The sequence below is a fragment of the Sinocyclocheilus rhinocerous genome, unplaced genomic scaffold (assembly GCF_001515625.1).
Source record: "Sinocyclocheilus rhinocerous isolate Xijiao unplaced genomic scaffold, SAMN03320098_v1.1 scaffold3250, whole genome shotgun sequence".
In the NCBI taxonomy this organism is placed as follows: Eukaryota; Metazoa; Chordata; class Actinopteri; order Cypriniformes; family Cyprinidae; genus Sinocyclocheilus; species Sinocyclocheilus rhinocerous.
The window spans coordinates 44341-56051 of record NW_015645517.1 but is presented as its reverse complement, the minus strand read 5'-3'; the positions used below and the strand labels follow the sequence as shown (position 1 = coordinate 56051).

The 11711-nt window shown below is 38.7% G+C and overlaps 1 long non-coding RNA gene across 1 annotated transcript; it reads right to left on the bottom strand.

Annotated features, from left to right (window-relative positions):
• Positions 1-4289: 4289 nt before the first annotated feature.
• On the bottom strand, positions 4290-11331 carry LOC107706045 (uncharacterized). Its single transcript, XR_001636128.1, has 3 exons — positions 11112-11331; positions 9141-9148; positions 4290-4300 (listed from the first exon to the last, which is right to left on the bottom strand). It is a non-coding gene; the product is annotated as an uncharacterized LOC107706045 (long non-coding RNA).
• Between the last annotated feature and the right edge of the window lie 380 nt (positions 11332-11711).

Sequence of the window (11711 nt, the reverse complement as noted above, 5' to 3'; positions counted from 1 at the left end):
ACCATGGCACACCATTGCTCTTGGCTTTTCAGGCTGATCTGCTGAAAGACCTGGATAAAGGCAGGGTCTATCCCCTAATGAGGTAGCAGAGTTGCGTCACACCACAGATCTTGCTCTCCGTACCGCTAACCATTGGCAGATCCAAAAAAAATGGCAGCCATAGTGGTTACGGAGAGACATCTGTGGGTGAGTCTGGTGGATATCGGGTCGAAAGAGAAGGGCTTTCTTCTTGATGTGCCGGTTTCCCCTTCTGAGCTTTTGGGCACTTCTGTCGAGACGGTGGTCGTGAGGTTTAAGGAGGCCAAGACGTGCTCGGCTGCCTTTAAATCCTTCATTCCAGGCTTCGGACTTCGCCTCCAGCCTATATCATGAGCCTGAGTCATGCGTGGGAGCCATGATTGGTGAGTACGATCCATTTTTATCTACTCTACTCTTAAATCATTCAGTTTAGAAAAATTTTGAGTCTCCCCTCCCTTGCCTCACAGTGCTTTGGTCCAAATGCCTGCTTTCCTCTTTTACATCACCTACACACAAGTCCGGTGAGAGAGTCAATATTGTGGAACTCCAGTAAGTAAGGCTGTCTATTTTATTCACTTAAACATCAGATGAAGTGATTATCTTCTCTTTATGATGTATTTTTCGATGAATCCGCTGATAGCAATAATAAAGTCACTTGCTTGACGGAAAGGGTTGCCAGGTTTTCACAACAAAACCCGCCCAATTGCTACTCAAAACTAGCCCAAAACTAGCCCAAACTAACCACTTTTCGAGGGGGTCCCCCGGTACAAATCGCGTTCCATGGACTAAAATACATGTTATTGGGGTCGCTTCAACCCGCGGACATGAAAAACAACCCGCGGCAACAGTGATAAATTAGCCCAATTCCACGTGAAAACTACACTAATAGTAGTAAGGCTTTCCTCTGTATATAAATATCCTTACAAATACAATTTTAGCTGTATTACTTGTGTCCCCTTCAAAAATTGCTCTTGAGAAATTTTATGTCTATTGTCCCCCCCAACTATTAGACGTAATTTACGCCCCTGCCCATGGCAACAGTTTAAAAGTAGCCCAAATCTGTGGAAAAAATGCGGACTTGGCAACCCTGCATGCAACAAGAGCTACCGGAGTCAGCTTTGACTGATCACAGGTCGAAAATAAGGAGAGATGACTGACAAGACCATGCTGGACCAAATTAACCATTTCATTGCTGTATCCCTTAAAACCAGCCTGCCAGAGGGTTACTGTGAATGCATTTGCCTGCTGGGCACCGTTTTCCTGATGCCTACGTGTGGTGTTTGCGCTGATGGCATGGGCCCGTCATCGCTGCTTGCAGCTATATTTAGGGCCCAAGCCACTAAGGCGCAGGGCCCTATTGATTTTCTAAGGATTATTATTTTTAGGGCCCAAGCCCAAGGGCCCTATTGTTCTCCTTAGGATTATAGGCACCTATTGTATCTGTTGGTGTTATTATTATTAGGGGACAAGCACCGAAGGTGCGTAGTCACCTATTGTATCTGTTGCCGTTATTATTTTTCTTCTTCCGTTTCTTCCGCTGTTGATTCTATGGCAGCCAATAGAACCACTTGCAGGAAAGTTGTGAAATTTGGCACACTGATAGTGGACAGTCCCAACATTAACCATAGCAAGTTTGGAGTCTCTAACTCAAACTCTCTAGCGCCACCACTTGTCCAAATTTTCACTCACGTTTATGCTAATAACTTTTGAACTGTAAGACAAAGAAGGAAAATTATTTTTTCCTCTGATTCCTTGTATTTTGATTCATTCTAGTTTTTCACTATTTTTAATTGTTCGTAAAACCTACTTTTTCAAACTCGTCCTAGACGGTTTGTCTGATTTTCACCAAAATTGGGTCAGATCATCTTCAGACCATGCTGGCAAAAAGTTATGGAATTCAATTTGATTCGTACAACCGTTCTCGAATAACACGCAAACGAATTCTATGAAAAGCATGAAAAATGCATGTGAGGCTATATCTCTAAAATGGTTTGGCGTATTTATACCAAACTTAGTGTGTGTTATAGCAATCATGACCTGAGACTACCTGCAGTGTTTCGGCACAGTGCCACCTAGTGGTCAGGAGATATGAAAAATGCATATTTTTGCTTATAACTTTTGAATGGTTTGGCCAAAAATCACAAAACTGCAGCATGCCGATCCCATGTCAGCCATTTTGAATTATGTCGTAAAATGCTATATTTTACAAACGCATTGGCGTATCATTACGAAACTTGGTATGTGTCTTCGGGCACAATGCCCTGATGGTACTCAAAAACTTTGGGGGCAGCGCCACCTTGTGGTCAAAAGTTATAAAGAGATTTACAAAAATGCTAATAACGTTTGAATAAATTGGGCTATTGTAATGAAACTGGACTTCTTATATTCTTTGGGTCATGTCGAGAACATCAATATAAATTATGCCAAAATTGACCATACGCCCTGTTCGCCATTTTGATTCATGTTGAAAACCTACTTTTTCGAACTCCTCCTAGATTGTTGGTCCGATTTTTACCAAATATGACTCAGATCATCTTCAGACCATGCTGGCAAAAAGTTATGGATTTCTTGTTGATATATACGAAACGGTTTTCGTTTAGCACATCAACGAATTTGCTGAAAAGATGGCAAACTGCATCTGAAGCTGTATCTCTACGAAACTTTGACATATTGACCACACTTTGTATATGCCATTGGCACCTCACACTGACCATGCCACATCAATTTGGTAACAGCGCCACCTATGGGTCGAGAGTTATAAAGCATTTATTAACCATCAATAATGAAATTTTCAAAGCTGTTAATAACTTTTGATAGCATTAGCCTATTTCTAATGAAACTGGTCTCAAAATATTCCTTGGATCATGCCGACAACATACATAACAATTTTGCCATATTAAACCGAACTTCCTGTCTGCCATTTTCATTTATGTTGAAAACCTACTTTTTCGAACTCCTCCTTGACCGTTTGTCAGATTTACAGCAAAATCGAGTCAAATCAACTTCAGACTGTGCTGACAAAAGTTATGGATTTCGTGTCGATAGATGGAACCGTTTTCATACAGTGACGCTACAAATTTTAGGCATGGTGCCAAAATGACTCTAAGGCTATATCTATGCAAAGCGTATCTCCCATTCCACCACATCCGAAAGGTGCTCTATTGGATTGAGATCTGGTGACTGTGGAGGCCATTTGAGTAAAGTGAACTCATTGTCATGTTCAAGAAACCAGTCTGAGATGATTTGAGCTTTGTGACATGGTGCATTATCCTGCTGGAAGTAGCCATCAGAAGATGGGTACACTGTAGTCATAAAGGGATGGACATGGTCAGCAACAATACTCAGGTAGGCTGTGGCATTTAAACGATGCTCAATTGGTACTAAGGGGCCCAAAGTGTGCCAAGAAAATATCCCCCACACCATTACACCACCACCACCAGCCTGAACCGTTGAGACAAGGCAGGATGGATCCATGCTTTCATGTTCTTTACGCCAAATCCTAAAATTGCTTTTATTACTCATTGTTGCATTTGGTCTGATGCTCCATGCCATGCTTAGCTCCTCATTTTGCATTTGGAGTGCTTGGCCCCGTAATTGCAGCTTGCAGCTATTTTTATATTTTATTATATATATATATATATATATACACACACTCACTGGCCACTTTATTAGGTACACCTTGCTAGTACCGGGTTGGACCCCCTTTTGCCTTCAGAACTGCCTTAATTCTTCGTGGCATAGATTCAACAAGGTGTTGGAAACATTCCTCAGAGATTTTGGTCCATATTGACATGATAGCATCACGCAGTTGCTGCAGATTTGTCGGCTGCACATCCATGATGCGAATCTCCCGTTCCACCACATCCCAAAGGTGCTCTATTGGATTGAGATCTGGTGACTGTGGAGGCCATCTGAGTAAAGTGAACTCATTGTCATGTTCAAGAAACCAGTCTGAGATGATTTGAGCTTTGTGACATGGTGCATTATCCTGCTGGAAGTAGCCATCAGAAGATGGGTACACGGTCGTCATAAAGGGATGGACACGGTCAGCAACAATACTCAGGTAGGCTGTGGCGTTTAAACGATGCTCAATTGGTACTAAGGGGCCCAAAGTGTGCCAAGAAAATATCCCCCACACCATTACACCACCACCACCAGCCTGAACCGTTGAGACAAGGCAGGATGGATCCATGCTTTCATGTTCTTTACACCAGATTCTGACCCTACCATCTGAATGTCGCAGCAGAAATCGAGACATTAGACCACGCAATGTTTTTCCAATCTTCTATTGTCCAATTTAGTGGCCGGTGAGTGAACAATTCTTTTAGGGTATTTGTAGCAATCTCGGTCAAAACAGACGTGTTTACAATGGTGATCTTGGATTTTTGAGTAGCCTTTATAGCAGAATTGACGCAGCGCCTATGAAACCTGTCAGATTCAGAATCATGTAGTAATGTTTATCTCGTAAATAAAGCAACACGGTTTTACGATGAATTTCGACAGAATTTTTGAATGTTTCTAACGCTCCTGCGGCCATCCTGTAAAAAATTTTGATGTCTAGCGGATTTTCAAACTTTGCTATATCATGAATCTTGTCTTGGATCGAAAATCCTGCGTCGTTGTGGATGATGGTCGCCTGACTTTCTAATTCGCTCTCGGGTAATTGTGGTTCGAGAAAATGTGCGAGACAGATAGAGGCATAATTTATTAGAAATATTCGCAGGTGTAAATAAACTCAGCTTTTTTCTTTTAATCACCTGATCAAATGGCAAGTCTGTGAGTTTACGATTGCCTCCTCCTTGTCTGTTCATGGCTATGTCGACTTCAATCTCGACAGCGTCGTCGGACAATAACTGATCTCAATAACTCGCGCTGTAAAATTGTTCAATTTGTTCGATAAAAAGATTAACGTTGTGACTATTGCCAGGTGTTAAAACGGCATTAACGGGTGATTTCAAGCTTTCAGCATTCATCGTCAAATTAATCACGTTAGAGTCCCCGCCGATACATCTGGCAAACGATGCTATTACCTCAATTTTTTCGTGCAATAATATGTGATAGGATGCTAAATCCATAGACCTTATTTCACGCATATTCATCGTCCTTCGCAATTCTACACTGCTAAATCGAGGCCTAGGTGTTACATGATAGCCGTTTACGATACCGCCGTTTCGTATCAGCGAGTCAATGTTCACACGACTTGGTTCTGTCACGCCTGAAGGACGTGGTTCGTGGTTATTAGCCATAGTGCTAGTTGACAGGGATGCTGCGTCAGAAGGGGGCTTGATGCGGGAAGTCGACAGTCGCTCAGCATCGCTATTACCGGAAGGAGCCTCGTTGACATTACCTGTAGGGGAAACTGATGATCGGATAGTGCTGTCGGACGAATCAGCGATACAGTCAGAAACTGTACTGAACGTACCTCCGCTCTGTGCTGCTTTTTGCTGTAACCCCTGGCCGTGTCTATTTATTATGGTCTGCAACAAAATGCATAAATCAACGTTTAGACTTTGTTCTATTTCCGATTCTAATTGTTGCAAATCGTAACTAATTTGTGTCTGTTCATTATTAAATGGTTTTTCTACAGAATTTGGATAATGATCTATCAATCGTTACATCATACATGTAATATGTCACACAAGTTATGGGACGTCTCTGTGTGCATTTCGATGGCATTCTGTAACAGGTCTGAGACTGATCTGAATGACGACTATGAACAACCCCGACATCCATTGTAATATATATATTTTTTTATTTATTTATATATATATATATATAGTTACAACAGCGATAATATTTGCAAAAAGATAGCAACCCTATGGGGAAATACAAATCAAAACGGCATCACACAAAAGACTACAAACAAGATGGCTGTTTCATACAAAAAAAGACTACAAACAAGATGGCTGTCTCATACAAAATGACTACCAAGCATAATGGTGACATACAAAAAAGACTACAAACAAGATGGCTGTCTCATACAAAATGACTACAAAACTGGTGACACAAAAAAAGACTACAAACAAGATGGCTGCCTCATACAAAAAGACTACAAAACAATGGGGACATACAAAAAAGACTACAAACAAGATGGCTGCCTCATACAAAATGGCTGCATACAAAAAGACTACAAATCAAAATGTCTGCCTCATACAAAATGGCTGCCTCATACAAAAAACTACAAAACATAATGGTGACATACAAAATGACTACAAACAATACGGCTGCCTCATACAAAATGGCTGCCTCATACAACATGCCTACAAACAATATGACAACAGAAGCATTCACAAAGCTATAACGATACAAACAGAGGTGTAAAATTATTGATTACAAAGTATTCGTATACAAACACATGCAAATATAGAGACTGTTACAAATTATTCGGATACAAAGATGGTAAATCTGTCACAAAGCTGTAACGGTACAATCAGAGCTGTAAAATAACATCAGATGTAGATGCTGATTACAAAGTATTCGGATAAAAATGCATTCAAAGGTAGAAAAATAATAGTAAAAGCACACAACATAATCAGAGCTGCATAGTATTCAGATAAAAAACAGATTCATATATAGAAGTTACAAAGTATTTGGATAAAAATGCATTCAAAGGTAGAAAAATAATAGTAAAAGCACACAACATAATCAGAGCTGCAAAGTATTCGGACACAGACACATGCATATATAGAGGCTGTCACAAACTATTACCTTGTAGTTCATGAAACCTAGCATCCATGCGGTTATGAAGGTCGTTGAAGAAAGCTGTCTGCCTGTTAAGAAGTTAATTGAAGAAAGCGTCCTGCCCGTTAAGCAACTCTTCGCGCAAAGAGTCAAATCTTTCATTTACACCATCATTCTGCGGGTCATTCTGATGGTGCTCTGGCAGCGATTCAGTTTTCTCCTCGGACGCTTCATCAAATGCGAATGGTGTTTGTCTACCCCTCTGCGAAGAATTTTTGCTGTGATCACTTGTCCAACTGGCTCTTTCCCACTCATTTATTTGCGTCTCAGTCAGCATTGTCCGTGCCACTGGGCGATCTGTCTGAATAGTATAATAGTAGTTTAAATAATTAGTATATGAAAATGAATAAATTAATTGGTCATTAAAATAGTGACATAAAATAAAAATTTTTTTTTACAGTTTTTAAATAACTGGATGAGTGTAATATCTATTACTGCTTTAAAGATTTATAGTTATAACAATCAAAATTTTCTTTGTTAAATAATAAAAGTATGAAAAATTATAATCTAACAATAAATATGAAAAGCATACCTTGAATTATCTCAGGTTCGGTATCATCGACGGTTCTGTCAGGCTCTGATGATCTATCTGTATATAATTAACAGAGGTTAAAAAACATTGTCAAGACTTTAAAGTCACATGAATATATTAAATAATAATTAGTAAATCAAGAAAACAATATTGAAATCTAGAAAATAATAAAGGGGAAATTAGCTAATGAGATTATTGCTAGATAAATCAGATCAAAAATGCAATAGCAAGACTGAGCCACAAGATGGCGACAAAGTAGCTTAAGGATAAGTAAATCTTTACCAGCCGAAGCATGTGTACTAAATAAAAATATAAAGTTATCTAATTAGCTTGTTAAATAAAAATATAACATTATGTATTAAAGAAAAACAATATTAAAAATCTAGAGAAATTAACCAAACAGATTATTGTGAGATAAAACGGGTCAAAATAGATCAGTCTAAAAAATAAATAAATAAAATAAAAAAAATAAATAATTGCGATGGCAAGACTGAGCCACAAGATGGCGACAAAGTAGCTTAAGGATAAGTAAATCTTTACCAGCCGAAGCATGTGTACTAAATAAAAATATAAAGTTATCTAATTAGCTTGTTAAATAAAAATATAACATTATGTATTAAAGAAAAACAATATTAAAAATCTAGAGAAATTAACCAAACAGATTATTGTGAGATAAAACGGGTCAAAATAGATCAGTCTAAAAAATAAATAAATAAAATAAAAAAATAATAATAATTGCGATGGCAAGACTGAGCCACAAGATGTCAACAAAGTAGCTTAAGGATAAGTAAATCTTTAGCAGCTGAAGCATGTGTCCTAAATAAAAATATAATTATCTAATCATCTTATGTAAAAAATAAAATGTATCAATAGCGAAATTGAAAAATAAATTAAAAAAATTTAAAAAGCGTATTATTAACTTTATTATAACCATTTTGAAGATCTATGTACCAAACGGCCTAGCATTGCACGTGGTCCCAACGCTATAAAAAATATTAAAAATAAAAAACTTACTGTTGTGTTCTTCTTCTCTCGGTGCCGGATTAACCTGCGCTATCGCTCTTTTCTTTCTAAAGGGACTGTGTGCTGGATTTCGTGTATTGTTAGCATTGCTCGGTCATCGCTTTCCCAGTCCTCCTGGGTGAGGTCCACTATAAAATTTGGCTGGGTTATTAACTGGAGCAAATCTAGAAAAAAATAAAGACAAAATCATTTCTGTTGTAATTATTTAACGCAGAGGTACGGTTAAAAAGTTAATCAGCAACCACAGTATTTAGCTGTAGCTTAGCAACCACAAACAGACAGCAGGCACCACATGGACGCCCCACGCGCAAAATGAGATACAAAGCTAAGAGAAGTTTTACTTTTTAAAGTATAAAACGTTTACTTTACCATTTTGGGAGTCCTGCTGACCAATCAACTGCACATCCGCTAGAAATAAAGACAAAATAATTTCTGTTGTAATTATTTTATCCACAGTGTTTAGCTGTAACTTAGCAACCACACACACACACACACACACGTGGAAATGCGGCGAGCAGAATGAGATGCAAAGCCAAGAGAAGTTTTACTTTTTAAAGTATGTAAGGGAAACAGGTCCCAGTGGTTGGGCGTTGGCTGAAGATGCGGAGTTGTGGGCTGGTTGAATTTTGAAGCGGTCACAGACTCGAGGTGAACTCGGAGACACGGAGTTGCAAAACTTAACCCATAACACGAAACTCTCAACGGAAAAGAAAAGAAACTAAAGTAAAAGAATAGAAGTAATGAGACTAGATGAATAGTGAAAACACTATTTATTAGCACAGTAACAAGATCGGCAGTTTAAGACATTAACTCGTAAGCACAAAACACAATATACTTCTCTTTTTAATATAAATAAGGCTTTATTAATTAAACCGCATAAACACATTTCATTACACCAAATACACAAAATAATGTTCTTTTTAGCAGCATCATATGACCCCTTTAATGCTGCAAGCTGTTCTGTGAAAGAGTTGGTTGGTTAGGCTTGCTTCAGACTGGCTGGCGCTAGGATCTGATTTACGAACATCCTGTTGTCTTGGGCACCTTTGTGGAATTCGGCTCTTTGGGTTGTTCAACACCAATCTGATCGAATCTTAATTTGTCTGAGTCGCTCTGATACCTGTTCTCGTAGAAGAGACAAGTTGTCATGACAAAGACACTGACAGGTTATGATGTATTGGTTTATGTCCAGTTGTCATAACAAAGGCATCTCAAACAATGTCATCTTTGCTTTAAAAATGACATAACTGAGCGAATGACACTTAATGACAGTTGTCATAAACATGCATAAAACCTTCATATTCATGACGTGTGTCATGTCATGATTATGAAGGTGTCATGTCAGTCTTATGCACACCCCTTCAAGTAAAGTGTTACCGATTTTTTTCTCTTAAGTTTTGTAGAATTTAGTTTACTTTGATCTGATTTCCGTGAAAACAGTGTTTTCCATGGCCACTGAGGAGAATCAGAGATTGTGGGTCACATTCAGCAGACAGACACAAGCACACTGCATTTTATATTTATTTCAACAAATGACAACTAAAATTAAATCCCTGGAAGCTTGAACAGTTTTGTAGCATTTTAAAATGCTGGTTTAATGTAGTAAGTCAGTGATGCTAAAAGACATGCAGATTAGGCCAGAATATTAAAGCAACATTTTTAATTACACGTTAAGCGTTTTCCTCCCCAGCCGGCATATGACCGACCTTCAACAATATGGTTGAAATAAGGTCAGTTCTTGTTTCAACATTGAAACAACATTAATACAACTTTCAATGCTGAACAGTTGAAAACCAGCCGGCACATGACCAAACTTCAACGTTGAAATATGGTTGAAATAATGAAAGTTATTGTTTCAACGTTGAGGTTGAGCAGGTGCTGTTCATGGGCGGTGGTGCTGAATAGGTTGATATCGATGGCTCGAGAATCAATTGTTCACTATATACAGGAGCTCCTTCACTGCGTTATAGAGCGGGTAAAGTATTGAAAAAGCGATGTTCGTTATAAAGAAGCACTTTAGAAATAGTAGAAATTGCATTTATCGGGGCTCACTGCATTTATAAAATAATCAAAATTGCAAACTAAATGCAACCTTGGATATCACACATATATATATATATATATATATGTGTGTGTGTGTGTATGTATGTATGTATAATTTTGCAAGTGTGCGATCCTGCAATCTCACAGCCAAAAGTATTCTCCCTTAACCAGCTACATTAACTGGCTGTTTGGCTTCACTTGCTTTTGAAAGGGTCATTTATATTATCAGGTTCATATATATTATGAAGGCCTGGTCGAGGTGCTGATGGGTTGGCGATGGGGATAAGTGCCCCGTCCACAAGGCCAATTATTCACGGGACACCCGCAATGGCATGGAAGCCTTGATGTGCCTCCATCACTTCGTGCCTGGTGAAAGGCATACGTAGGCTATGTAATTGGTGGCGTGACGGAGCAGGATGTTTGTGACTGAGTGAACGCACCGCCACACCAAGGTCTTACTCAGCCCATATCCATCCCCAACCACCTCCAGAAAACTCCCCACAGCATAAAAATGGAGAGCCGCCAGCAGCTGAATTTCGGAGCTTAGGGGGTAGCTCCGTCGAGTTTGTCTCTACAAAGTTGTAAAAGCTGCTGAATTTGCTCCCGTGGCAGGCGACATTGTAGAATTGTATCTTTTGACATTGTAGCTATTCTGACACTATTATGAAATAGTGCACATACACTAACTGGCTCCGCGGACGCAGCCGTCTTTAATTTAGGACAACTATTCGCTGTCTCGCTTCCATAGTTTGACCAAACTCCCCATCACATTCATTCCCTTTAAATAGACTCCTAATTATGTGCTGCCTAATTGTTTGCCAGCCGATGTGCCTTTGTATATTATAATGGAAAAACTAACAACCATCAGTATAATGACAGTTTTATTCTTTGCATAAAAACACTTCAATTAATTGAACACTGGGTGTATTACAACTTTAGAATTGTAATATTTATTTGGTTCTGCACTTTTTCTTGCCACAGAATTACAACCGTATCGATTGAAATGTGAAGAAGCTTTTTGGTGGCCACTAGCGGAGTGAACTGTGAACTGCGATAAGGTATAGCTAAGAGTGGTCCAGACTAACCTTACGAACGAATGACTTACAGAAGGTATACTTAACTAAGAACGTTTCGGGAAACACGTATTAACGTCAAGGTACAACTTAAGGTATAACTCACAAACGGCATAGCGTTAAGAAGGTTTCGGGAAATGCAGCCCTGTAATCAACTTAATATCTTCAACAGCATACAAAATAAATTACTGCCTTTTAAATTATTATTAATATCATTATTATTACTTCATTAGCATTTTACAATATTTTGATCATGAAACCTATTCTAAAATCTAAAGGTA